Here is a 26236-nt window from a genome sequence, read left to right as displayed (position 1 = left end):
GGCAACATGCCCATGAAATTCTCCTTTTTTATCCCAGTTAAATCTTCATTTCTAAAAATTGAATCAGAAAGCTTCAATCCATCAAACTCTGTGTCACGTGCTGATCTCTCTTCCTCCACAGGAATTTGCATTCATCCACCCCAGATGGGACTCAAACCCACAATCCCTGGCTTAGAAGGCCAGTGCCTTATCCATTAGGCCACAGGGGCACTTGCTGAAAATGAAGTGGATAGCAGAGAGTGGTTTCGACCGATCGTACACGTGGCTAAAGTAGACATCACGCTTCCGCTTCGCTTCTGTAATCAGCATGACCTGTACAAACTGACAGAAGCAGTCAAAAAATAATCACGGAGGGCACTGAGACATGCCCATGAAATTAAGGTTTAATATTTCTGTTTCCACTTCATTGCTAAAGCAAACTGAATAGCAGAGGATGGTTTCGATCCATAAATCACTTGGTTAACTGCCCTGCACACTTCCACTTCATCCCTCCACTTTCAGGTACCCCAAAACAATACTTGAACTCACAATAAATGGATTAGGCAGTCAGTGTCTAAAGTCACTGTGGAAATGTGTGATCAGCATGACCTATATGAAGTGATAGAAGCAGTTGTAAAAAAAAATGCATTTCGGAGGGCAACATGCCCATGAAATTCTCCTTTTTTATCCCAGTTAAATCTTCATTTCTAAAAATTGAATCGGAAAGCTTCAATCCATGAAACTCTGTGTCACGTGCTGATCTCTCTTCCTCCACAGGAATTTGCATTCATTGATAGAAGCAGTTGTAAAAAAAATTGCATTTCGGATGGCACAGAGACATGCCCATGAAATTCTCCTTTTTTATCCCAGTTAAATCTTCATTTCTAAAAATTGAATCAGAAAGCTTCAATCCATCAAACTCTGTGTCACGTGCTGATCTCTCTTCCTACACAGGAATTTGCATTCATCCACCCCAGATGGGACTCTATCCCACAATCCCTGGCTTAGAAGGCCAGTGCCTTATCCATTAGGCCACTGGGGCACTTGCTGAAAATGAAGTGGATAGCAGAGAGTGGTTTCGACCGATCGTACACGTGGCTAAAGTAGACATCACGCTTCAGCTTCGCTTCTGTAATCAGCATGACCTGTACAAACTGACAGAAGCAGTCAAAAAATAATCACGGAGGGCACTGAGACATGCCCATGAAATTAAGGTTTAATATTTCTGTTTCCACTTCATTGCTAAAGCAAACTGAATAGCAGAGGATGGTTTCGATCCATAAATCACTTGGTTAACTGCCCTGCACACTTCCACTTCATCCCTCCACTTTCAGGTACCCCAAAACAATACTTGAACTCACAATAAATGGATTAGGCAGTCAGTGTCTAAAGTCACTGTGGAAATGTGTGATCAGCATGACCTATATGAAGTGATAGAAGCAGTTGTAAAAAAAATTGCATTTCGGAGGGCAACATGCCCATGAAATTCTCCTTTTTTATCCCAGTTAAATCTTCATTTCTAAAAATTGAATCGGAAAGCTTCAATCCATCAAACTCTGTGTCACGTGCTGATCTCTCTTCCTCCACAGGAATTTGCATTCATTGATAGAAGCAGTTGTAAAAAAAATTGCATTTCGGAGGGCAACATGCCCATGAAATTCTCCTTTTTTATCCCAGTTAAATCTTCATTTCTAAAAATTGAATCAGAAAGCTTCAATCCATCAAACTCTGTGTCACGTGCTGATCTCTCTTCCTCCACAGGAATTTGCATTCATCCACCCCAGATGGGACTCAAACCCACAATCCCTGGCTTAGAAGGCCAGTGCCTTATCCATTAGGCCACAGGGGCACTTGCTGAAAATGAAGTGGATAGCAGAGAGTGGTTTCGACCGATCGTACACGTGGCTAAAGTAGACATCACGCTTCCGCTTCGCTTCTGTAATCAGCATGACCTGTACAAACTGACAGAAGCAGTCAAAAAATAATCACGGAGGGCACTGAGACATGCCCATGAAATTAAGGTTTAATATTTCTGTTTCCACTTCATTGCTAAAGCAAACTGAATAGCAGAGGATGGTTTCGATCCATAAATCACTTGGTTAACTGCCCTGCACACTTCCACTTCATCCCTCCACTTTCAGGTACCCCAAAACAATACTTGAACTCACAATAAATGGATTAGGCAGTCAGTGTCTAAAGTCACTGTGGAAATGTGTGATCAGCATGACCTATATGAAGTGATAGAAGCAGTTGTAAAAAAAAATGCATTTCGGAGGGCAACATGCCCATGAAATTCTCCTTTTTTATCCCAGTTAAATCTTCATTTCTAAAAATTGAATCGGAAAGCTTCAATCCATCAAACTCTGTGTCACGTGCTGATCTCTCTTCCTCCACAGGAATTTGCATTCATTGATAGAAGCAGTTGTAAAAAAAATTGCATTTCGGATGGCACAGAGACATGCCCATGAAATTCTCCTTTTTTATCCCAGTTAAATCTTCATTTCTAAAAATTGAATCAGAAAGCTTCAATCCATCAAACTCTGTGTCACGTGCTGATCTCTCTTCCTACACAGGAATTTGCATTCATCCACCCCAGATGGGACTCGAACCCACAATCCCTGGCTTAGAAGGCCAGTGCCTTATCCATTAGGCCACTGGGGCACTTGCTGAAAATGAAGTGGATAGCAGAGAGTGTTTTCGACCGATCGTACACGTGGCTAAAGTAGACATCACGCTTCCGCTTCGCTTCTGTAATCAGCATGACCTGTACAAACTGACAGAAGCAGTCAAAAAATAATCACGGAGGGCACTGAGACATGCCCATGAAATTAAGGTTTAATATTTCTGTTTCCACTTCATTGCTAAAGCAAACTGAATAGCAGAGGATGGTTTCGATCCATAAATCACTTGGTTAACTGCCCTGCACACTTCCACTTCATCCCTCCACTTTCAGGTACCCCAAAACAATACTTGAACTCACAATAAATGGATTAGGCAGTCAGTGTCTAAAGTCACTGTGGAAATGTGTGATCAGCATGACCTATATGAAGTGATAGAAGCAGTTGTAAAAAAAATTGCATTTCGGAGGGCAACATGCCCATGAAATTCTCCTTTTTTATCCCAGTTAAATCTTCATTTCTAAAAATTGAATCGGAAAGCTTCAATCCATCAAACTCTGTGTCACGTGCTGATCTCTCTTCCTCCACAGGAATTTGCATTCATTGATAGAAGCAGTTGTAAAAAAAATTGCATTTCGGAGGGCAACATGCCCATGAAATTCTCCTTTTTTATCCCAGTTAAATCTTCATTTCTAAAAATTGAATCGGAAAGCTTCAATCCATCAAACTCTGTGTCACGTGCTGATCTCTCTTCCTCCACAGGAATTTGCATTCATTGATAGAAGCAGTTGTAAAAAAAATTGCATTTCGGAGGGCAACATGCCCATGAAATTCTCCTTTTTTATCCCAGTTAAATCTTCATTTCTAAAAATTGAATCGGAAAGCTTCAATCCATCAAACTCTGTGTCACGTGCTGATCTCTCTTCCTCCACAGGAATTTGCATTCATTGATAGAAGCAGTTGTAAAAAAAATTGCATTTCGGAGGGCAACATGCCCATGAAATTCTCCTTTTTTATCCCAGTTAAATCTTCATTTCTAAAAATTGAATCAGAAAGCTTCAATCCATCAAACTCTGTGTCACGTGCTGATCTCTCTTCCTACACAGGAATTTGGATTCATCCACCCCAGATGGGACTCGAACCCACAATCCCTGGCTTAGAAGGCCAGTGCCTTATCCATTAGGCCACTGGGGCACTTGCTGAAAATGAAGTGGATAGCAGAGAGTGGTTTCGACCGATCGTACACGTGGCTAAAGTAGACATCACGCTTCCGCTTCGCTTCTGTAATCAGCATGACCTGTACAAACTGACAGAAGCAGTCAAAAAATAATCACGGAGGGCACTGAGACATGCCCATGAAATTAAGGTTTAATATTTCTGTTTCCACTTCATTGCTAAAGCAAACTGAATAGCAGAGGATGGTTTCGATCCATAAATCACTTGGTTAACTGCCCTGCACACTTCCACTTCATCCCTCCACTTTCAGGTACCCCAAAACAATACTTGAACTCACAATAAATGGATTAGGCAGTCAGTGTCTAAAGTCACTGTGGAAATGTGTGATCAGCATGACCTATATGAAGTGATAGAAGCAGTTGTAAAAAAAATTGCATTTCGGAGGGCAACATGCCCATGAAATTCTCCTTTTTTATCCCAGTTAAATCTTCATTTCTAAAAATTGAATCGGAAAGCTTCAATCCATCAAACTCTGTGTCACGTGCTGATCTCTCTTCCTCCACAGGAATTTGCATTCATTGATAGAAGCAGTTGTAAAAAAAATTGCATTTCGGAGGGCAACATGCCCATGAAATTCTCCTTTTTTATCCCAGTTAAATCTTCATTTCTAAAAATTGAATCAGAAAGCTTCAATCCATCAAACTCTGTGTCACGTGCTGATCTCTCTTCCTACACAAGAATTTGCATTCATCCACCCCAGATGGGACTCGAACCCACAATCCCTGGCTTAGAAGGCCAGTGCCTTATCCATTAGGCCACTGGGGCACTTGCTGAAAATGAAGTGGATAGCAGAGAGTGGTTTCGACCGATCGTACACGTGGCTAAAGTAGACATCACGCTTCCGCTTCGCTTCTGTAATCAGCATGACCTGTACAAACTGACAGAAGCAGTCAAAAAATAATCACGGAGGGCACTGAGACATGCCCATGAAATTAAGGTTTAATATTTCTGTTTCCACTTCATTGCTAAAGCAAACTGAATAGCAGAGGATGGTTTCGATCCATAAATCACTTGGTTAACTGCCCTGCACACTTCCACTTCATCCCTCCACTTTCAGGTACCCCAAAACAATACTTGAACTCACAATAAATGGATTAGGCAGTCAGTGTCTAAAGTCACTGTGGAAATGTGTGATCAGCATGACCTATATGAAGTGATAGAAGCAGTTGTAAAAAAAATTGCATTTCGGAGGGCAACATGCCCATGAAATTCTCCTTTTTTATCCCAGTTAAATCTTCATTTCTAAAAATTGAATCGGAAAGCTTCAATCCATCAAACTCTGTGTCACGTGCTGATCTCTCTTCCTCCACAGGAATTTGCATTCATTGATAGAAGCAGTTGTAAAAAAAATTGCATTTCGGAGGGCAACATGCCCATGAAGGAGAATTTCATGGGCATGTTGCCCTCCGAAATGCAATTTTTTTTACAACTGCTTCTATCAATGAATGCAAATTCCTGTGGAGGAAGAGAGATCAGCACGTGACACAGAGTTTGATGGATTGAAGCTTTCCGATTCAATTTTTAGAAATGAAGATTTAACTGGGATAAAAAAGGAGAATTTCATGGGCATGTTGCCCTCCGAAATGCAATTTTTTTTACAACTGCTTCTATCACTTCATATAGGTCATGCTGATCACACATTTCCACAGTGACTTTAGACACTGACTGCCTAATCCATTTATTGTGAGTTCAAGTATTGTTTTGGGGTACCTGAAAGTGGAGGGATGAAGTGGAAGTGTGCAGCGCAGTTAACCAAGTGATTTATAGATCGAAACCATCCTCTGCTATTCAGTTTGCTTTAGCAATGAAGTGGAAACAGAAATATTAAACCTTAATTTCATGGGCATGTCTCAGTGCCCTCCGTGATTATTTTTTGACTGCTTCTGTCAGTTTGTACAGGTCATGCTGATTACAGAAGCGAAGCGGAAGCGTGATGTCTACTTTAGCCACGTGTACAATCGGTCGAAACCACTCTCTGCTATCCACTTCATTTTCAGCAAGTGCCCCAGTGGCCTAATGGATAAGGCACTGGCCTTCTAAGCCAGGGATTGTGGGTTCGAGTCCCATCTGGGGTGGATGAATCCAAATTCCTGTGTAGGAAGAGAGATCAGCACGTGACACAGAGTTTGATGGATTGAAGCTTTCTCATTCAATTTTTAGAAATGAAGATTTAACTGGGATAAAAAAGGAGAATTTCATGGGCATGTCTCTGTGCCATCCGAAATGCAATTTTTTTTACAAATGCTTCTATCAATGAATGCAAATTCCTGTGGAGGAAGAGAGATCAGCACGTGACACAGAGTTTGATGGATTGAAGCTTTCCGATTCAATTTTTAGAAATGAAGATTTAACTGGGATAAAAAAGGAGAATTTCATGGGCATGTTGCCCTCCGAAATGCAATTTTTTTTACAACTGCTTCTATCACTTCATATAGGTCATGCTGATCACACATTTCCACAGTGACTTTAGACACTGACTGCCTAATCCATTTATTGTGAGTTCAAGTATTGTTTTGGGGTACCTGAAAGTGGAGGGATGAAGTGGAAGTGTGCAGGGCAGTTAACCAAGTGATTTATGGATCGAAACCATCCTCTGCTATTCAGTTTGCTTTAGCAATGAAGTGGAAACAGAAATATTAAACCTTAATTTCATGGGCATGTCTCAGTGCCCTCCGTGATTATTTTTTGACTGCTTCTGTCAGTTTGTACAGGTCATGCTGATTGCGGAAGCGTGATGTCTACTTTAGCCACGTGTACGATCGGTCGAAACCACTCTCTGCTATCCACTTCATTTTCAGCAAGTGCCCCAGTGGCCTAATGGATAAGGCACTGGCCTTCTAAGCCAGGGATTGTGGGTTCGAGTCCCATCTGGGGTGGATGAATCCAAATTCCTGTGTAGGAAGAGAGATCAGCACGTGACACAGAGTTTGATGGATTGAAGCTTTCTGATTCAATTTTTAGAAATGAAGATTTAACTGGGATAAAAAAGGAGAATTTCATGGGCATGTTGCCCTCCGAAATGCAATTTTTTTTACAACTGCTTCTATCAATGAATGCAAATTCCTGTGGAGGAAGAGAGATCAGCACGTGACACAGAGTTTGATGGATTGAAGCTTTCCGATTCAATTTTTAGAAATGAAGATTTAACTGGGATAAAAAAGGAGAATTTCATGGGCATGTTGCCCTCCGAAATGCAATTTTTTTTACAACTGCTTCTATCAATGAATGCAAATTCCTGTGGAGGAAGAGAGATCAGCACGTGACACAGAGTTTGATGGATTGAAGCTTTCCGATTCAATTTTTAGAAATGAAGATTTAACTGGGATAAAAAAGGAGAATTTCATGGGCATGTTGCCCTCCGAAATGCAATTTTTTTTACAACTGCTTCTATCACTTCATATAGGTCATGCTGATCACACATTTCCACAGTGACTTTAGACACTGACTGCCTAATCCATTTATTGTGAGTTCAAGTATTGTTTTGGGGTACCTGAAAGTGGAGGGATGAAGTGGAAGTGTGCAGGGCAGTTAACCAAGTGATTTATGGATCGAAACCATCCTCTGCTATTCAGTTTGCTTTAGCAATGAAGTGGAAACAGAAATATTAAACCTTAATTTCATGGGCATGTCTCAGTGCCCTCCGTGATTATTTTTTGACTGCTTCTGTCAGTTTGTACAGGTCATGCTGATTACAGAAGCGAAGCGGAAGCGTGATGTCTACTTTAGCCACGTGTACGATCGGTCGAAAACACTCTCTGCTATCCACTTCATTTTCAGCAAGTGCCCCAGTGGCCTAATGGATAAGGCACTGGCCTTCTAAGCCAGGGATTGTGGGTTCGAGTCCCATCTGGGGTGGATGAATGCAAATTCCTGTGTAGGAAGAGAGATCAGCACGTGACACAGAGTTTGATGGATTGAAGCTTTCTGATTCAATTTTTAGAAATGAAGATTTAACTGGGATAAAAAAGGAGAATTTCATGGGCATGTCTCTGTGCCATCCGAAATGCAATTTTTTTTACAACTGCTTCTATCAATGAATGCAAATTCCTGTGGAGGAAGAGAGATCAGCACGTGACACAGAGTTTGATGGATTGAAGCTTTCCGATTCAATTTTTAGAAATGAAGATTTAACTGGGATAAAAAAGGAGAATTTCATGGGCATGTTGCCCTCCGAAATGCATTTTTTTTTACAACTGCTTCTATCACTTCATATAGGTCATGCTGATCACACATTTCCACAGTGACTTTAGACACTGACTGCCTAATCCATTTATTGTGAGTTCAAGTATTGTTTTGGGGTACCTGAAAGTGGAGGGATGAAGTGGAAGTGTGCAGGGCAGTTAACCAAGTGATTTATGGATCGAAACCATCCTCTGCTATTCAGTTTGCTTTAGCAATGAAGTGGAAACAGAAATATTAAACCTTAATTTCATGGGCATGTCTCAGTGCCCTCCGTGATTATTTTTTGACTGCTTCTGTCAGTTTGTACAGGTCATGCTGATTACAGAAGCGAAGCGGAAGCGTGATGTCTACTTTAGCCACGTGTACGATCGGTCGAAACCACTCTCTGCTATCCACTTCATTTTCAGCAAGTGCCCCTGTGGCCTAATGGATAAGGCACTGGCCTTCTAAGCCAGGGATTGTGGGTTTGAGTCCCATCTGGGGTGGATGAATGCAAATTCCTGTGGAGGAAGAGAGATCAGCACGTGACACAGAGTTTGATGGATTGAAGCTTTCTGATTCAATTTTTAGAAATGAAGATTTAACTGGGATAAAAAAGGAGAATTTCATGGGCATGTTGCCCTCCGAAATGCAATTTTTTTTACAACTGCTTCTATCAATGAATGCAAATTCCTGTGGAGGAAGAGAGATCAGCACGTGACACAGAGTTTGATGGATTGAAGCTTTCCGATTCAATTTTTAGAAATGAAGATTTAACTGGGATAAAAAAGGAGAATTTCATGGGCATGTTGCCCTCCGAAATGCAATTTTTTTTACAACTGCTTCTATCACTTCATATAGGTCATGCTGATCACACATTTCCACAGTGACTTTAGACACTGACTGCCTAATCCATTTATTGTGAGTTCAAGTATTGTTTTGGGGTACCTGAAAGTGGAGGGATGAAGTGGAAGTGTGCAGGGCAGTTAACCAAGTGATTTATGGATCGAAACCATCCTCTGCTATTCAGTTTGCTTTAGCAATGAAGTGGAAACAGAAATATTAAACCTTAATTTCATGGGCATGTCTCAGTGCCCTCCGTGATTATTTTTTGACTGCTTCTGTCAGTTTGTACAGGTCATGCTGATTACAGAAGCGAAGCTGAAGCGTGATGTCTACTTTAGCCACGTGTACGATCGGTCGAAACCACTCTCTGCTATCCACTTCATTTTCAGCAAGTGCCCCAGTGGCCTAATGGATAAGGCACTGGCCTTCTAAGCCAGGGATTGTGGGATAGAGTCCCATCTGGGGTGGATGAATGCAAATTCCTGTGTAGGAAGAGAGATCAGCACGTGACACAGAGTTTGATGGATTGAAGCTTTCTGATTCAATTTTTAGAAATGAAGATTTAACTGGGATAAAAAAGGAGAATTTCATGGGCATGTCTCTGTGCCATCCGAAATGCAATTTTTTTTACAACTGCTTCTATCAATGAATGCAAATTCCTGTGGAGGAAGAGAGATCAGCACGTGACACAGAGTTTGATGGATTGAAGCTTTCCGATTCAATTTTTAGAAATGAAGATTTAACTGGGATAAAAAAGGAGAATTTCATGGGCATGTTGCCCTCCGAAATGCATTTTTTTTTACAACTGCTTCTATCACTTCATATAGGTCATGCTGATCACACATTTCCACAGTGACTTTAGACACTGACTGCCTAATCCATTTATTGTGAGTTCAAGTATTGTTTTGGGGTACCTGAAAGTGGAGGGATGAAGTGGAAGTGTGCAGGGCAGTTAACCAAGTGATTTATGGATCGAAACCATCCTCTGCTATTCAGTTTGCTTTAGCAATGAAGTGGAAACAGAAATATTAAACCTTAATTTCATGGGCATGTCTCAGTGCCCTCCGTGATTATTTTTTGACTGCTTCTGTCAGTTTGTACAGGTCATGCTGATTACAGAAGCGAAGCGGAAGCGTGATGTCTACTTTAGCCACGTGTACGATCGGTCGAAACCACTCTCTGCTATCCACTTCATTTTCAGCAAGTGCCCCTGTGGCCTAATGGATAAGGCACTGGCCTTCTAAGCCAGGGATTGTGGGTTTGAGTCCCATCTGGGGTGGATGAATGCAAATTCCTGTGGAGGAAGAGAGATCAGCACGTGACACAGAGTTTGATGGATTGAAGCTTTCTGATTCAATTTTTAGAAATGAAGATTTAACTGGGATAAAAAAGGAGAATTTCATGGGCATGTTGCCCTCCGAAATGCAATTTTTTTTACAACTGCTTCTATCAATGAATGCAAATTCCTGTGGAGGAAGAGAGATCAGCACGTGACACAGAGTTTGATGGATTGAAGCTTTCCGATTCAATTTTTAGAAATGAAGATTTAACTGGGATAAAAAAGGAGAATTTCATGGGCATGTTGCCCTCCGAAATGCAATTTTTTTTACAACTGCTTCTATCACTTCATATAGGTCATGCTGATCACACATTTCCACAGTGACTTTAGACACTGACTGCCTAATCCATTTATTGTGAGTTCAAGTATTGTTTTGGGGTACCTGAAAGTGGAGGGATGAAGTGGAAGTGTGCAGGGCAGTTAACCAAGTGATTTATGGATCGAAACCATCCTCTGCTATTCAGTTTGCTTTAGCAATGAAGTGGAAACAGAAATATTAAACCTTAATTTCATGGGCATGTCTCAGTGCCCTCCGTGATTATTTTTTGACTGCTTCTGTCAGTTTGTACAGGTCATGCTGATTACAGAAGCGAAGCGGAAGCGTGATGTCTACTTTAGCCACGTGTACGATCGGTCGAAACCACTCTCTGCTATCCACTTCATTTTCAGCAAGTGCCCCAGTGGCCTAATGGATAAGGCACTGGCCTTCTAAGCCAGGGATTGTGGGTTCGAGTCCAATCTGGGGTGGATGAATGCAAATTCCTGTGTAGGAAGAGAGATCAGCACGTGACACAGAGTACAAACTGACAGAAGCAGTCAAAAAATAATCACGGAGGGCACTGAGACATGCCCATGATATTAAGGTTTAATATTTCTGTTTCCACTTCATTGCTAAAGCAAACTGAATAGCAGAGGATGGTTTCGATCCATAAATCACTTGGTTAACTGCCCTGCACACTTCCACTTCATCCCTCCACTTTCAGGTACCCCAAAACAATACTTGAACTCACAATAAATGGATTAGGCAGTCAGTGTCTAAAGTCACTGTGGAAATGTGTGATCAGCATGACCTATATGAAGTGATAGAAGCAGTTGTAAAAAAAATTGCATTTCGGAGGGCAACATGCCCATGAAATTCTCCTTTTTTATCCCAGTTAAATCTTCATTTCTAAAAATTGAATCGGAAAGCTTCAATCCATCAAACTCTGTGTCACGTGCTGATCTCTCTTCCTCCACAGGAATTTGCATTCATTGATAGAAGCAGTTGTAAAAAAAATTGCATTTCGGAGGGCAACATGCCCATGAAATTCTCCTTTTTTATCCCAGTTAAATCTTCATTTCTAAAAATTGAATGAGAAAGCTTCAATCCATCAAACTCTGTGTCACGTGCTGATCTCTCTTCCTACACAGGAATTTGGATTCATCCACCCCAGATGGGACTCGAACCCACAATCCCTGGCTTAGAAGGCCAGTGCCTTATCCATTAGGCCACTGGGGCACTTGCTGAAAATGAAGTGGATAGCAGAGAGTGGTTTCGACCGATTGTACACGTGGCTAAAGTAGACATCACGCTTCCGCTTCGCTTCTGTAATCAGCATGACCTGTACAAACTGACAGAAGCAGTCAAAAAATAATCACGGAGGGCACTGAGACATGCCCATGAAATTAAGGTTTAATATTTCTGTTTCCACTTCATTGCTAAAGCAAACTGAATAGCAGAGGATGGTTTCGATCTATAAATCACTTGGTTAACTGCCCTGCACACTTCCACTTCATCCCTCCACTTTCAGGTACCCCAAAACAATACTTGAACTCACAATAAATGGATTAGGCAGTCAGTGTCTAAAGTCACTGTGGAAATGTGTGATCAGCATGACCTATATGAAGTGATAGAAGCAGTTGTAAAAAAAATTGCATTTCGGAGGGCAACATGCCCATGAAATTCTCCTTTTTTATCCCAGTTAAATCTTCATTTCTAAAAATTGAATCGGAAAGCTTCAATCCATCAAACTCTGTGTCACGTGCTGATCTCTCTTCCTCCACAGGAATTTGCATTCATTGATAGAAGCAGTTGTAAAAAAAATTGCATTTCGGAGGGCAACATGCCCATGAAATTCTCCTTTTTTATCCCAGTTAAATCTTCATTTCTAAAAATTGAATCGGAAAGCTTCAATCCATCAAACTCTGTGTCACGTGCTGATCTCTCTTCCTCCACAGGAATTTGCATTCATTGATAGAAGCAGTTGTAAAAAAAATTGCATTTCGGAGGGCAACATGCCCATGAAATTCTCCTTTTTTATCCCAGTTAAATCTTCATTTCTAAAAATTGAATCAGAAAGCTTCAATCCATCAAACTCTGTGTCACGTGCTGATCTCTCTTCCTACACAGGAATTTGCATTCATCCACCCCAGATGGGACTCGATCCCACAATCCCTGGCTTAGAAGGCCAGTGCCTTATCCATTAGGCCACTGGGGCACTTGCTGAAAATGAAGTGGATAGCAGAGAGTGGTTTCGACCGATCGTACACGTGGCTAAAGTAGACATCACGCTTCCGCTTCGCTTCTGTAATCAGCATGACCTGTACAAACTGACAGAAGCAGTCAAAAAATAATCACGGAGGGCACTGAGACATGCCCATGAAATTAAGGTTTAATATTTCTGTTTCCACTTCATTGCTAAAGCAAACTGAATAGCAGAGGATGGTTTCGATCCATAAATCACTTGGTTAACTGCCCTGCACACTTCCACTTCATCCCTCCACTTTCAGGTACCCCAAAACAATACTTGAACTCACAATAAATGGATTAGGCAGTCAGTGTCTAAAGTCACTGTGGAAATGTGTGATCAGCATGACCTATATGAAGTGATAGAAGCAGTTGTAAAAAAAATTGCATTTCGGAGGGCAACATGCCCATGAAATTCTCCTTTTTTATCCCAGTTAAATCTTCATTTCTAAAAATTGAATCGGAAAGCTTCAATCCATCAAACTCTGTGTCACGTGCTGATCTCTCTTCCTCCACAGGAATTTGCATTCATTGATAGAAGCAGTTGTAAAAAAAATTGCATTTCGGAGGGCAACATGCCCATGAAATTCTCCTTTTTTATCCCAGTTAAATCTTCATTTCTAAAAATTGAATCAGAAAGCTTCAATCCATCAAACTCTGTGTCACGTGCTGATCTCTCTTCCTACACAGGAATTTGGATTCATCCACCCCAGATGGGACTCGAACCCACAATCCCTGGCTTAGAAGGCCAGTGCCTTATCCATTAGGCCACTGGGGCACTTGCTGAAAATGAAGTGGATAGCAGAGAGTGGTTTCGACCGATCGTACACGTGGCTAAAGTAGACATCACGCTTCCGCAATCAGCATGACCTGTACAAACTGACAGAAGCAGTCAAAAAATAATCACGGAGGGCACTGAGACATGCCCATGAAATTAAGGTTTAATATTTCTGTTTCCACTTCATTGCTAAAGCAAACTGAATAGCAGAGGATGGTTTCGATCCATAAATCACTTGGTTAACTGCCCTGCACACTTCCACTTCATCCCTCCACTTTCAGGTACCCCAAAACAATACTTGAACTCACAATAAATGGATTAGGCAGTCAGTGTCTAAAGTCACTGTGGAAATGTGTGATCAGCATGACCTATATGAAGTGATAGAAGCAGTTGTAAAAAAAATTGCATTTCGGAGGGCAACATGCCCATGAAATTCTCCTTTTTTATCCCAGTTAAATCTTCATTTCTAAAAATTGAATCGGAAAGCTTCAATCCATCAAACTCTGTGTCACGTGCTGATCTCTCTTCCTCCACAGGAATTTGCATTCATTGATAGAAGCATTTGTAAAAAAAATTGCATTTCGGATGGCACAGAGACATGCCCATGAAATTCTCCTTTTTTATCCCAGTTAAATCTTCATTTCTAAAAATTGAATGAGAAAGCTTCAATCCATCAAACTCTGTGTCACGTGCTGATCTCTCTTCCTACACAGGAATTTGGATTCATCCACCCCAGATGGGACTCGAACCCACAATCCCTGGCTTAGAAGGCCAGTGCCTTATCCATTAGGCCACTGGGGCACTTGCTGAAAATGAAGTGGATAGCAGAGAGTGGTTTCGACCGATTGTACACGTGGCTAAAGTAGACATCACGCTTCCGCTTCGCTTCTGTAATCAGCATGACCTGTACAAACTGACAGAAGCAGTCAAAAAATAATCACGGAGGGCACTGAGACATGCCCATGAAATTAAGGTTTAATATTTCTGTTTCCACTTCATTGCTAAAGCAAACTGAATAGCAGAGGATGGTTTCGATCCATAAATCACTTGGTTAACTGCCCTGCACACTTCCACTTCATCCCTCCACTTTCAGGTACCCCAAAACAATACTTGAACTCACAATAAATGGATTAGGCAGTCAGTGTCTAAAGTCACTGTGGAAATGTGTGATCAGCATGACCTATATGAAGTGATAGAAGCAGTTGTAAAAAAAATTGCATTTCGGAGGGCAACATGCCCATGAAATTCTCCTTTTTTATCCCAGTTAAATCTTCATTTCTAAAAATTGAATCGGAAAGCTTCAATCCATCAAACTCTGTGTCACGTGCTGATCTCTCTTCCTCCACAGGAATTTGCATTCATTGATAGAAGCAGTTGTAAAAAAAATTGCATTTCGGAGGGCAACATGCCCATGAAATTCTCCTTTTTTATCCCAGTTAAATCTTCATTTCTAAAAATTGAATCGGAAAGCTTCAATCCATCAAACTCTGTGTCACGTGCTGATCTCTCTTCCTCCACAGGAATTTGCATTCATTGATAGAAGCAGTTGTAAAAAAAATTGCATTTCGGAGGGCAACATGCCCATGAAATTCTCCTTTTTTATCCCAGTTAAATCTTCATTTCTAAAAATTGAATCAGAAAGCTTCAATCCATCAAACTCTGTGTCACGTGCTGATCTCTCTTCCTACACAGGAATTTGGATTCATCCACCCCAGATGGGACTCGAACCCACAATCCCTGGCTTAGAAGGCCAGTGCCTTATCCATTAGGCCACTGGGGCACTTGCTGAAAATGAAGTGGATAGCAGAGAGTGGTTTCGACCGATCGTACACGTGGCTAAAGTAGACATCACGCTTCCGCTTCGCTTCTGTAATCAGCATGACCTGTACAAACTGACAGAAGCAGTCAAAAAATAATCACGGAGGGCACTGAGACATGCCCATGAAATTAAGGTTTAATATTTCTGTTTCCACTTCATTGCTAAAGCAAACTGAATAGCAGAGGATGGTTTCGATCCATAAATCACTTGGTTAACTGCCCTGCACACTTCCACTTCATCCCTCCACTTTCAGGTACCCCAAAACAATACTTGAACTCACAATAAATGGATTAGGCAGTCAGTGTCTAAAGTCACTGTGGAAATGTGTGATCAGCATGACCTATATGAAGTGATAGAAGCAGTTGTAAAAAAAATTGCATTTCGGAGGGCAACATGCCCATGAAATTCTCCTTTTTTATCCCAGTTAAATCTTCATTTCTAAAAATTGAATCGGAAAGCTTCAATCCATCAAACTCTGTGTCACGTGCTGATCTCTCTTCCTCCACAGGAATTTGCATTCATTGATAGAAGCAGTTGTAAAAAAAATTGCATTTCGGAGGGCAACATGCCCATGAAATTCTCCTTTTTTATCCCAGTTAAATCTTCATTTCTAAAAATTGAATCAGAAAGCTTCAATCCATCAAACTCTGTGTCACGTGCTGATCTCTCTTCCTACACAGGAATTTGCATTCATCCACCCCAGATGGGACTCAAACCCACAATCCCTGGCTTAGAAGGCCAGTGCCTTATCCATTAGGCCACTGGGGCACTTGCAGACAATGAAGTGGATAGCAGAGAGTGGTTTCGACCGATCGTACACGTGGCTAAAGTAGACATCACGCTTCCGCTTCGCTTCTGTAATCAGCATGACCTGTACAAACTGACAGAAGCAGTCAAAAAATAATCACGGAGGGCACTGAGACATGCCCATGAAATTAAGGTTTAATATTTCTGTTTCCACTTCATTGCTAAAGCAAACTGAATAGCAGAGGATGGTTTCGATCCATAAATCACTTGGTTAACTGCCCTGCACACTTCCACTTCATCCCTCCACTTTCAGGTACCCCAAAACAATACTTGAACTCACAATAAATGGATTAGGCAGTCAGTGTCTAAAGTCACTGTGGAAATGTGTGATCAGCATGACCTATATGAAGTGATAGAAGCAGTTGTAAAAAAAATTGCATTTCGGAGGGCAACATGCCCATGAAATTCTCCTTTTTTATCCCAGTTAAATCTTCATTTCTAAAAATTTAATCGGAAAGCTTCAATCCATCAAACTCTGTGTCACGTGCTGATCTCTCTTCCTCCACAGGAATTTGCATTCATTGATAGAAGCAGTTGTAAAAAAAATTGCATTTCGGAGGGCAACATGCCCATGAAATTCTCCTTTTTTATCCCAGTTAAATCTTCATTTCTAAAAATTGAATCGGAAAGCTTCAATCCATCAAACTCTGTGTCACGTGCTGATCTCTCTTCCTACACAAGAATTTGCATTCATCCACCCCAGATGGGACTCGAACCCACAATCCCTGGCTTAGAAGGCCAGTGCCTTATCCATTAGGCCACTGGGGCACTTGCTGAAAATGAAGTGGATAGCAGAGAGTGGTTTCGACCGATCGTACACGTGGCTAAAGTAGACATCACGCTTCCGCTTCGCTTCTGTAATCAGCATGACCTGTACAAACTGACAGAAGCAGTCAAAAAATAATCACGGAGGGCACTGAGACATGCCCATGAAATTAAGGTTTAATATTTCTGTTTCCACTTCATTGCTAAAGCAAACTGAATAGCAGAGGATGGTTTCGATCCATAAATCACTTGGTTAACTGCCCTGCACACTTCCACTTCATCCCTCCACTTTCAGGTACCCCAAAACAATACTTGAACTCACAATAAATGGATTAGGCAGTCAGTGTCTAAAGTCACTGTGGAAATGTGTGATCAGCATGACCTATATGAAGTGATAGAAGCAGTTGTAAAAAAAATTGCATTTCGGAGGGCAACATGCCCATGAAATTCTCCTTTTTTATCCCAGTTAAATCTTCATTTCTAAAAATTGAATCGGAAAGCTTCAATCCATCAAACTCTGTGTCACGTGCTGATCTCTCTTCCTCCACAGGAATTTGCATTCATTGATAGAAGCAGTTGTAAAAAAAATTGCATTTCGGAGGGCAACATGCCCATGAAATTCTCCTTTTTTATCCCAGTTAAATCTTCATTTCTAAAAATTGAATCAGAAAGCTTCAATCCATCAAACTCTGTGTCACGTGCTGATCTCTCTTCCTACACAGGAATTTGCATTCATCCACCCCAGATGGGACTCGAACCCACAATCCCTGGCTTAGAAGGCCAGTGCCTTATCCATTAGGCCACTGGGGCACTTGCTGAAAATGAAGTGGATAGCAGAGAGTGGTTTCGACCGATCGTACACGTGGCTAAAGTAGACATCACGCTTCCGCTTCGCTTCTGTAATCAGCATGACCTGTACAAACTGACAGAAGCAGTCAAAAAATAATCACGGAGGGCACTGAGACATGCCCATGAAATTAAGGTTTAATATTTCTGTTTCCACTTCATTGCTAAAGCAAACTGAATAGCAGAGGATGGTTTCGATCCATAAATCACTTGGTTAACTGCCCTGCACACTTCCACTTCATCCCTCCACTTTCAGGTACCCCAAAACAATACTTGAACTCACAATAAATGGATTAGGCAGTCAGTGTCTAAAGTCACTGTGGAAATGTGTGATCAGCATGACCTATATGAAGTGATAGAAGCAGTTGTAAAAAAAATTGCATTTCGGAGGGCAACATGCCCATGAAATTCTCCTTTTTTATCCCAGTTAAATCTTCATTTCTAAAAATTGAATCGGAAAGCTTCAATCCATCAAACTCTGTGTCACGTGCTGATCTCTCTTCCTCCACAGGAATTTGCATTCATTGATAGAAGCAGTTGTAAAAAAAATTGCATTTCGGAGGGCAACATGCCCATGAAATTCTCCTTTTTTATCCCAGTTAAATCTTCATTTCTAAAAATTGAATCAGAAAGCTTCAATCCATCAAACTCTGTGTCACGTGCTGATCTCTCTTCCTACACAGGAATTTGGATTCATCCACCCCAGATGGGACTCGAACCCACAATCCCTGGCTTAGAAGGCCAGTGCCTTATCCATTAGGCCACTGGGGCACTTGCTGAAAATGAAGTGGATAGCAGAGAGTGGTTTCGACCGATCGTACACGTGGCTAAAGTAGACATCACGCTTCCGCTTCGCTTCTGTAATCAGCATGACCTGTACAAACTGACAGAAGCAGTCAAAAAATAATCACGGAGGGCACTGAGACATGCCCATGAAATTAAGGTTTAATATTTCTGTTTCCACTTCACTGCTAAAGCAAACTGAATAGCAGAGGATGGTTTCGATCCATAAATCACTTGGTTAACTGCCCTGCACACTTCCACTTCATCCCTCCACTTTCAGGTACCCCAAAACAATACTTGAACTCACAATAAATGGATTAGGCAGTCAGTGTCTAAAGTCACTGTGGAAATGTGTGATCAGCATGACCTATATGAAGTGATAGAAGCAGTTGTAAAAAAAAATGCATTTCGGAGGGCAACATGCCCATGAAATTCTCCTTTTTTATCCCAGTTAAATCTTCATTTCTAAAAATTGAATCGGAAAGCTTCAATCCATCAAACTCTGTGTCACGTGCTGATCTCTCTTCCTCCACAGGAATTTGCATTCATTGATAGAAGCAGTTGTAAAAAAAATTGCATTTCGGAGGGCAACATGCCCATGAAATTCTCCTTTTTTATCCCAGTTAAATCTTCATTTCTAAAAATTGAATCGGAAAGCTTCAATCCATCAAACTCTGTGTCACGTGCTGATCTCTCTTCCTCCACAGGAATTTGCATTCATTGATAGAAGCAGTTGTAAAAAAAATTGCATTTCGGAGGGCAACATGCCCATGAAATTCTCCTTTTTTATCCCAGTTAAATCTTCATTTCTAAAAATTGAATCGGAAAGCTTCAATCCATCAAACTCTGTGTCACGTGCTGATCTCTCTTCCTACACAAGAATTTGCATTCATCCACCCCAGATGGGACTCGAACCCACAATCCCTGGCTTAGAAGGCCAGTGCCTTATCCATTAGGCCACTGGGGCACTTGCTGAAAATGAAGTGGATAGCAGAGAGTGGTTTCGACCGATCGTACACGTGGCTAAAGTAGACATCACGCTTCCGCTTCGCTTCTGTAATCAGCATGACCTGTACAAACTGACAGAAGCAGTCAAAAAATAATCACGGAGGGCACTGAGACATGCCCATGAAATTAAGGTTTAATATTTCTGTTTCCACTTCATTGCTAAAGCAAACTGAATAGCAGAGGATGGTTTCGATCCATAAATCACTTGGTTAACTGCCCTGCACACTTCCACTTCATCCCTCCACTTTCAGGTACCCCAAAACAATACTTGAACTCACAATAAATGGATTAGGCAGTCAGTGTCTAAAGTCACTGTGGAAATGTGTGATCAGCATGACCTATATGAAGTGATAGAAGCAGTTGTAAAAAAAATTGCATTTCGGAGGGCAACATGCCCATGAAATTCTCCTTTTTTATCCCAGTTAAATCTTCATTTCTAAAAATTGAATCGGAAAGCTTCAATCCATCAAACTCTGTGTCACGTGCTGATCTCTCTTCCTCCACAGGAATTTGCATTCATTGATAGAAGCAGTTGTAAAAAAAATTGCATTTCGGAGGGCAACATGCCCATGAAATTCTCCTTTTTTATCCCAGTTAAATCTTCATTTCTAAAAATTGAATCAGAAAGCTTCAATCCATCAAACTCTGTGTCACGTGCTGATCTCTCTTCCTACACAGGAATTTGCATTCATCCACCCCAGATGGGACTCGAACCCACAATCCCTGGCTTAGAAGGCCAGTGCCTTATCCATTAGGCCACTGGGGCACTTGCTGAAAATGAAGTGGATAGCAGAGAGTGGTTTCGACCGATCGTACACGTGGCTAAAGTAGACATCACGCTTCCGCTTCGCTTCTGTAATCAGCATGACCTGTACAAACTGACAGAAGCAGTCAAAAAATAATCACGGAGGGCACTGAGACATGCCCATGAAATTAAGGTTTAATATTTCTGTTTCCACTTCATTGCTAAAGCAAACTGAATAGCAGAGGATGGTTTCGATCCATAAATCACTTGGTTAACTGCCCTGCACACTTCCACTTCATCCCTCCACTTTCAGGTACCCCAAAACAATACTTGAACTCACAATAAATGGATTAGGCAGTCAGTGTCTAAAGTCACTGTGGAAATGTGTGATCAGCATGACCTATATGAAGTGATAGAAGCAGTTGTAAAAAAAATTGCATTTCGGAGGGCAACATGCCCATGAAATTCTCCTTTTTTATCCCAGTTAAATCTTCATTTCTAAAAATTGAATCGGAAAGCTTCAATCCATCAAACTCTGTGTCACGTGCTGATCTCTCTTCCTCCACAGGAATTTGCATTCATTGATAGAAGCAGTTGTAAAAAAAATTGCATTTCGGAGGGCAACATGCCCATGAAATTCTCCTTTTTTATCCCAGTTAAATCTTCATTTCTAAAAATTGAATCAGAAAGCTTCAATCCATCAAACTCTGTGTCACGTGCTGATCTCTCTTCCTACACAGGAATTTGCATTCATCCACCCCAGATGGGACTCGAACCCACAATCCCTGGCTTAGAAGGCCAGTGCCTTATCCATTAGGCCACTGGGGCACTTGCTGAAAATGAAGTGGATAGCAGAGAGTGGTTTCGACCGATCGTACACGTGGCTAAAGTAGACATCACGCTTCCGCTTCGCTTCTGTAATCAGCATGACCTGTACAAACTGACAGAAGCAGTCAAAAAATAATCACGGAGGGCACTGAGACATGCCCATGAAATTAAGGTTTAATATTTCTGTTTCCACTTCATTGCTAAAGCAAACTGAATAGCAGAGGATGGTTTCGATCCATAAATCACTTGGTTAACTGCCCTGCACACTTCCACTTCATCCCTCCACTTTCAGGTACCCCAAAACAATACTTGAACTCACAATAAATGGATTAGGCAGTCAGTGTCTAAAGTCACTGTGGAAATGTGTGATCAGCATGACCTATATGAAGTGATAGAAGCAGTTGTAAATAAAATTGCATTTCGGAGGGCAACATGCCCATGAAATTCTCCTTTTTTATCCCAGTTAAATCTTCATTTCTAAAAATTGAATCGGAAAGCTTCAATCCATCAAACTCTGTGTCACGTGCTGATCTCTCTTCCTCCACAGGAATTTGCATTCATTGATAGAAGCAGTTGTAAAAAAAATTGCATTTCGGAGGGCAACATGCCCATGAAATTCTCCTTTTTTATCCCAGTTAAATCTTCATTTCTAAAAATTGAATCAGAAAGCTTCAATCCATCAAACTCTGTGTCACGTGCTGATCTCTCTTCCTACACAGGAATTTGCATTCATCCACCCCAGATGGGACTCGAACCCACAATCCCTGGCTTAGAAGGCCAGTGCCTTATCCATTAGGCCACTGGGGCACTTGCTGAAAATGAAGTGGATAGCAGAGAGTGGTTTCGACCGATCGTACACGTGGCTAAAGTAGACATCACGCTTCCGCTTCGCTTCTGTAATCAGCATGACCTGTACAAACTGACAGAAGCAGTCAAAAAATAATCACGGAGGGCACTGAGACATGCCCATGAAATTAAGGTTTAATATTTCTGTTTCCACTTCATTGCTAAAGCAAACTGAATAGCAGAGGATGGTTTCGATCCATAAATCACTTGGTTAACTGCCCTGCACACTTCCACTTCATCCCTCCACTTTCAGGTACCCCAAAACAATACTTGAACTCACAATAAATGGATTAGGCAGTCAGTGTCTAAAGTCACTGTGGAAATGTGTGATCAGCATGACCTATATGAAGTGATAGAAGCAGTTGTAAAAAAAATTGCATTTCGGAGGGCAACATGCCCATGAAATTCTCCTTTTTTATCCCAGTTAAATCTTCATTTCTAAAAATTGAATCGGAAAGCTTCAATCCATCAAACTCTGTGTCACGTGCTGATCTCTCTTCCTCCACAGGAATTTGCATTCATTGATAGAAGCAGTTGTAAAAAAAATTGCATTTCGGAGGGCAACATGCCCATGAAATTCTCCTTTTTTATCCCAGTTAAATCTTCATTTCTAAAAATTGAATCGGAAAGCTTCAATCCATCAAACTCTGTGTCACGTGCTGATCTCTCTTCCTCCACAGGAATTTGCATTCATTGATAGAAGCAGTTGTAAAAAAAATTGCATTTCGGAGGGCAACATGCCCATGAAATTCTCCTTTTTTATCCCAGTTAAATCTTCATTTCTAAAAATTGAATCGGAAAGCTTCAATCCATCAAACTCTGTGTCACGTGCTGATCTCTCTTCCTCCACAGGAATTTGCATTCATTGATAGAAGCAGTTGTAAAAAAAATTGCATTTCGGAGGGCAACATGCCCATGAAATTCTCCTTTTTTATCCCAGTTAAATCTTCATTTCTAAAAATTGAATCGGAAAGCTTCAATCCATCAAACTCTGTGTCACGTGCTGATCTCTCTTCCTCCACAGGAATTTGCATTCATTGATAGAAGCAGTTGTAAAAAAAATTGCATTTCGGAGGGCAACATGCCCATGAAATTCTCCTTTTTTATCCCAGTTAAATCTTCATTTCTAAAAATTGAATCGGAAAGCTTCAATCCATCAAACTCTGTGTCACGTGCTGATCTCTCTTCCTACACAAGAATTTGCATTCATCCACCCCAGATGGGACTCGAACCCACAATCCCTGGCTTAGAAGGCCAGTGCCTTATCCATTAGGCCACTGGGGCACTTGCTGAAAATGAAGTGGATAGCAGAGAGTGGTTTCGACCGATCGTACACGTGGCTAAAGTAGACATCACGCTTCCGCTTCGCTTCTGTAATCAGCATGACCTGTACAAACTGACAGAAGCAGTCAAAAAATAATCACGGAGGGCACTGAGACATGCCCATGAAATTAAGGTTTAATATTTCTGTTTCCACTTCATTGCTAAAGCAAACTGAATAGCAGAGGATGGTTTCGATCCATAAATCACTTGGTTAACTGCCCTGCACACTTCCACTTCATCCCTCCACTTTCAGGTACCCCAAAACAATACTTGAACTCACAATAAATGGATTAGGCAGTCAGTGTCTAAAGTCACTGTGGAAATGTGTGATCAGCATGACCTATATGAAGTGATAGAAGCAGTTGTAAAAAAAATTGCATTTCGGAGGGCAACATGCCCATGAAATTCTCCTTTTTTATCCCAGTTAAATCTTCATTTCTAAAAATTGAATCGGAAAGCTTCAATCCATCAAACTCTGTGTCACGTGCTGATCTCTCTTCCTCCACAGGAATTTGCATTCATTGATAGAAGCAGTTGTAAAAAAAATTGCATTTCGGAGGGCAACATGCCCATGAAATTCTCCTTTTTTATCCCAGTTAAATCTTCATTTCTAAAAATTGAATCGGAAAGCTTCAATCCATCAAACTCTGTGTCACGTGCTGATCTCTCTTCCTACACAAGAATTTGCATTCATCCACCCCAGATGGGACTCGAACCCACAATCCCTGGCTTAGAAGGCCAGTGCCTTATCCATTAGGCCACTGGGGCACTTGCTGAAAATGAAGTGGATAGCAGAGAGTGGTTTCGACCGATCGTACACGTGGCTAAAGTAGACATCACGCTTCCGCTTCGCTTCTGTAATCAGCATGACCTGTACAAACTGACAGAAGCAGTCAAAAAATAATCACGGAGGGCACTGAGACATGCCCATGAAATTAAGGTTTAATATTTCTGTTTCCACTTCATTGCTAAAGCAAACTGAATAGCAGAGGATGGTTTCGATCCATAAATCACTTGGTTAACTGCCCTGCACACTTCCACTTCATCCCTCCACTTTCAGGTACCCCAAAACAATACTTGAACTCACAATAAATGGATTAGGCAGTCAGTGTCTAAAGTCACTGTGGAAATGTGTGATCAGCATGACCTATATGAAGTGATAGAAGCAGTTGTAAAAAAAATTGCATTTCGGAGGGCAACATGCCCATGAAATTCTCCTTTTTTATCCCAGTTAAATCTTCATTTCTAAAAATTGAATCGGAAAGCTTCAATCCATCAAACTCTGTGTCACGTGCTGATCTCTCTTCCTCCACAGGAATTTGCATTCATTGATAGAAGCAGTTGTAAAAAAAATTGCATTTCGGAGGGCAACATGCCCATGAAATTCTCCTTTTTTATCCCAGTTAAATCTTCATTTCTAAAAATTGAATCAGAAAGCTTCAATCCATCAAACTCTGTGTCACGTGCTGATCTCTCTTCCTACACAGGAATTTGCATTCATCCACCCCAGATGGGACTCGAACCCACAATCCCTGGCTTAGAAGGCCAGTGCCTTATCCATTAGGCCACTGGGGCACTTGCTGAAAATGAAGTGGATAGCAGAGAGTGGTTTCGACCGATCGTACACGTGGCTAAAGTAGACATCACGCTTCCGCTTCGCTTCTGTAATCAGCATGACCTGTACAAACTGACAGAAGCAGTCAAAAAATAATCACGGAGGGCACTGAGACATGCCCATGAAATTAAGGTTTAATATTTCTGTTTCCACTTCATTGCTAAAGCAAACTGAATAGCAGAGGATGGTTTCGATCCATAAATCACTTGGTTAACTGCCCTGCACACTTCCACTTCATCCCTCCACTTTCAGGTACCCCAAAACAATACTTGAACTCACAATAAATGGATTAGGCAGTCAGTGTCTAAAGTCACTGTGGAAATGTGTGATCAGCATGACCTATATGAAGTGATAGAAGCAGTTGTAAAAAAAATTGCATTTCGGAGGGCAACATGCCCATGAAATTCTCCTTTTTTATCCCAGTTAAATCTTCATTTCTAAAAATTGAATCGGAAAGCTTCAATCCATCAAACTCTGTGTCACGTGCTGATCTCTCTTCCTCCACAGGAATTTGCATTCATTGATAGAAGCAGTTGTAAAAAAAATTGCATTTCGGAGGGCAACATGCCCATGAAATTCTCCTTTTTTATCCCAGTTAAATCTTCATTTCTAAAAATTGAATCAGAAAGCTTCAATCCATCAAACTCTGTGTCACGTGCTGATCTCTCTTCCTACACAGGAATTTGCATTCATCCACCCCAGATGGGACTCGAACCCACAATCCCTGGCTTAGAAGGCCAGTGCCTTATCCATTAGGCCACTGGGGCACTTGCTGAAAATGAAGTGGATAGCAGAGAGTGGTTTCGACCGATCGTACACGTGGCTAAAGTAGACATCACGCTTCCGCTTCGCTTCTGTAATCAGCATGACCTGTACAAACTGACAGAAGCAGTCAAAAAATAATCACGGAGGGCACTGAGACATGCCCATGAAATTAAGGTTTAATATTTCTGTTTCCACTTCATTGCTAAAGCAAACTGAATAGCAGAGGATGGTTTCGATCCATAAATCACTTGGTTAACTGCCCTGCACACTTCCACTTCATCCCTCCACTTTCAGGTACCCCAAAACAATACTTGAACTCACAATAAATGGATTAGGCAGTCAGTGTCTAAAGTCACTGTGGAAATGTGTGATCAGCATGACCTATATGAAGTGATAGAAGCAGTTGTAAATAAAATTGCATTTCGGAGGGCAACATGCCCATGAAATTCTCCTTTTTTATCCCAGTTAAATCTTCATTTCTAAAAATTGAATCGGAAAGCTTCAATCCATCAAACTCTGTGTCACGTGCTGATCTCTCTTCCTCCACAGGAATTTGCATTCATTGATAGAAGCAGTTGTAAAAAAAATTGCATTTCGGAGGGCAACATGCCCATGAAATTCTC

General features: G+C 41.2%; 30 non-coding genes across 30 annotated transcripts; 7 read left to right on the top strand and 23 right to left on the bottom strand.

The window, feature by feature from the left end:
- Positions 1–136: 136 nt before the first annotated feature.
- On the bottom strand, positions 137–209 carry trnar-ucu (transfer RNA arginine (anticodon UCU)). The gene has a single exon. It is a non-coding gene; the product is annotated as a tRNA-Arg (tRNA).
- A 739-nt stretch (positions 210–948) lies between these two features.
- On the bottom strand, positions 949–1021 carry trnar-ucu (transfer RNA arginine (anticodon UCU)). Its single transcript has one exon. It is a non-coding gene; the product is annotated as a tRNA-Arg (tRNA).
- A 734-nt stretch (positions 1022–1755) lies between these two features.
- Positions 1756–1828, bottom strand: trnar-ucu (transfer RNA arginine (anticodon UCU)). The gene has a single exon. It is a non-coding gene; the product is annotated as a tRNA-Arg (tRNA).
- A 739-nt stretch (positions 1829–2567) lies between these two features.
- Positions 2568–2640, bottom strand: trnar-ucu (transfer RNA arginine (anticodon UCU)). Its single transcript has one exon. It is a non-coding gene; the product is annotated as a tRNA-Arg (tRNA).
- A 1078-nt stretch (positions 2641–3718) lies between these two features.
- trnar-ucu (transfer RNA arginine (anticodon UCU)) lies at positions 3719–3791 on the bottom strand. Its single transcript has one exon. It is a non-coding gene; the product is annotated as a tRNA-Arg (tRNA).
- A 734-nt stretch (positions 3792–4525) lies between these two features.
- trnar-ucu (transfer RNA arginine (anticodon UCU)) lies at positions 4526–4598 on the bottom strand. The gene has a single exon. It is a non-coding gene; the product is annotated as a tRNA-Arg (tRNA).
- Positions 4599–5835: 1237 nt separating this feature from the next.
- On the top strand, positions 5836–5908 carry trnar-ucu (transfer RNA arginine (anticodon UCU)). The gene has a single exon. It is a non-coding gene; the product is annotated as a tRNA-Arg (tRNA).
- A 728-nt stretch (positions 5909–6636) lies between these two features.
- trnar-ucu (transfer RNA arginine (anticodon UCU)) lies at positions 6637–6709 on the top strand. The gene has a single exon. It is a non-coding gene; the product is annotated as a tRNA-Arg (tRNA).
- A 906-nt stretch (positions 6710–7615) lies between these two features.
- Positions 7616–7688, top strand: trnar-ucu (transfer RNA arginine (anticodon UCU)). The gene has a single exon. It is a non-coding gene; the product is annotated as a tRNA-Arg (tRNA).
- A 739-nt stretch (positions 7689–8427) lies between these two features.
- trnar-ucu (transfer RNA arginine (anticodon UCU)) lies at positions 8428–8500 on the top strand. Its single transcript has one exon. It is a non-coding gene; the product is annotated as a tRNA-Arg (tRNA).
- A 734-nt stretch (positions 8501–9234) lies between these two features.
- On the top strand, positions 9235–9307 carry trnar-ucu (transfer RNA arginine (anticodon UCU)). The gene has a single exon. It is a non-coding gene; the product is annotated as a tRNA-Arg (tRNA).
- A 739-nt stretch (positions 9308–10046) lies between these two features.
- Positions 10047–10119, top strand: trnar-ucu (transfer RNA arginine (anticodon UCU)). Its single transcript has one exon. It is a non-coding gene; the product is annotated as a tRNA-Arg (tRNA).
- A 734-nt stretch (positions 10120–10853) lies between these two features.
- On the top strand, positions 10854–10926 carry trnar-ucu (transfer RNA arginine (anticodon UCU)). The gene has a single exon. It is a non-coding gene; the product is annotated as a tRNA-Arg (tRNA).
- A 678-nt stretch (positions 10927–11604) lies between these two features.
- trnar-ucu (transfer RNA arginine (anticodon UCU)) lies at positions 11605–11677 on the bottom strand. The gene has a single exon. It is a non-coding gene; the product is annotated as a tRNA-Arg (tRNA).
- A 906-nt stretch (positions 11678–12583) lies between these two features.
- trnar-ucu (transfer RNA arginine (anticodon UCU)) lies at positions 12584–12656 on the bottom strand. The gene has a single exon. It is a non-coding gene; the product is annotated as a tRNA-Arg (tRNA).
- A 734-nt stretch (positions 12657–13390) lies between these two features.
- On the bottom strand, positions 13391–13463 carry trnar-ucu (transfer RNA arginine (anticodon UCU)). The gene has a single exon. It is a non-coding gene; the product is annotated as a tRNA-Arg (tRNA).
- Positions 13464–14191: 728 nt separating this feature from the next.
- trnar-ucu (transfer RNA arginine (anticodon UCU)) lies at positions 14192–14264 on the bottom strand. Its single transcript has one exon. It is a non-coding gene; the product is annotated as a tRNA-Arg (tRNA).
- A 906-nt stretch (positions 14265–15170) lies between these two features.
- Positions 15171–15243, bottom strand: trnar-ucu (transfer RNA arginine (anticodon UCU)). The gene has a single exon. It is a non-coding gene; the product is annotated as a tRNA-Arg (tRNA).
- A 734-nt stretch (positions 15244–15977) lies between these two features.
- Positions 15978–16050, bottom strand: trnar-ucu (transfer RNA arginine (anticodon UCU)). Its single transcript has one exon. It is a non-coding gene; the product is annotated as a tRNA-Arg (tRNA).
- A 734-nt stretch (positions 16051–16784) lies between these two features.
- trnar-ucu (transfer RNA arginine (anticodon UCU)) lies at positions 16785–16857 on the bottom strand. Its single transcript has one exon. It is a non-coding gene; the product is annotated as a tRNA-Arg (tRNA).
- Positions 16858–17591: 734 nt separating this feature from the next.
- Positions 17592–17664, bottom strand: trnar-ucu (transfer RNA arginine (anticodon UCU)). Its single transcript has one exon. It is a non-coding gene; the product is annotated as a tRNA-Arg (tRNA).
- A 734-nt stretch (positions 17665–18398) lies between these two features.
- trnar-ucu (transfer RNA arginine (anticodon UCU)) lies at positions 18399–18471 on the bottom strand. Its single transcript has one exon. It is a non-coding gene; the product is annotated as a tRNA-Arg (tRNA).
- A 906-nt stretch (positions 18472–19377) lies between these two features.
- On the bottom strand, positions 19378–19450 carry trnar-ucu (transfer RNA arginine (anticodon UCU)). The gene has a single exon. It is a non-coding gene; the product is annotated as a tRNA-Arg (tRNA).
- A 734-nt stretch (positions 19451–20184) lies between these two features.
- trnar-ucu (transfer RNA arginine (anticodon UCU)) lies at positions 20185–20257 on the bottom strand. The gene has a single exon. It is a non-coding gene; the product is annotated as a tRNA-Arg (tRNA).
- Positions 20258–20991: 734 nt separating this feature from the next.
- Positions 20992–21064, bottom strand: trnar-ucu (transfer RNA arginine (anticodon UCU)). Its single transcript has one exon. It is a non-coding gene; the product is annotated as a tRNA-Arg (tRNA).
- A 734-nt stretch (positions 21065–21798) lies between these two features.
- Positions 21799–21871, bottom strand: trnar-ucu (transfer RNA arginine (anticodon UCU)). Its single transcript has one exon. It is a non-coding gene; the product is annotated as a tRNA-Arg (tRNA).
- A 1250-nt stretch (positions 21872–23121) lies between these two features.
- trnar-ucu (transfer RNA arginine (anticodon UCU)) lies at positions 23122–23194 on the bottom strand. The gene has a single exon. It is a non-coding gene; the product is annotated as a tRNA-Arg (tRNA).
- A 734-nt stretch (positions 23195–23928) lies between these two features.
- On the bottom strand, positions 23929–24001 carry trnar-ucu (transfer RNA arginine (anticodon UCU)). Its single transcript has one exon. It is a non-coding gene; the product is annotated as a tRNA-Arg (tRNA).
- A 734-nt stretch (positions 24002–24735) lies between these two features.
- Positions 24736–24808, bottom strand: trnar-ucu (transfer RNA arginine (anticodon UCU)). The gene has a single exon. It is a non-coding gene; the product is annotated as a tRNA-Arg (tRNA).
- Positions 24809–25542: 734 nt separating this feature from the next.
- trnar-ucu (transfer RNA arginine (anticodon UCU)) lies at positions 25543–25615 on the bottom strand. The gene has a single exon. It is a non-coding gene; the product is annotated as a tRNA-Arg (tRNA).
- Positions 25616–26236: the final 621 nt, after the last annotated feature.

Source organism: Oncorhynchus mykiss, chromosome 21, assembly GCF_057628025.1.
Source record: "Oncorhynchus mykiss isolate SJ-2025 chromosome 21, ASM5762802v1, whole genome shotgun sequence".
In the NCBI taxonomy this organism is placed as follows: domain Eukaryota; kingdom Metazoa; phylum Chordata; class Actinopteri; order Salmoniformes; family Salmonidae; genus Oncorhynchus; species Oncorhynchus mykiss.
Note: the sequence above shows the minus strand (reverse complement) of the source record. Positions and strands in the feature narration are given on the sequence as shown.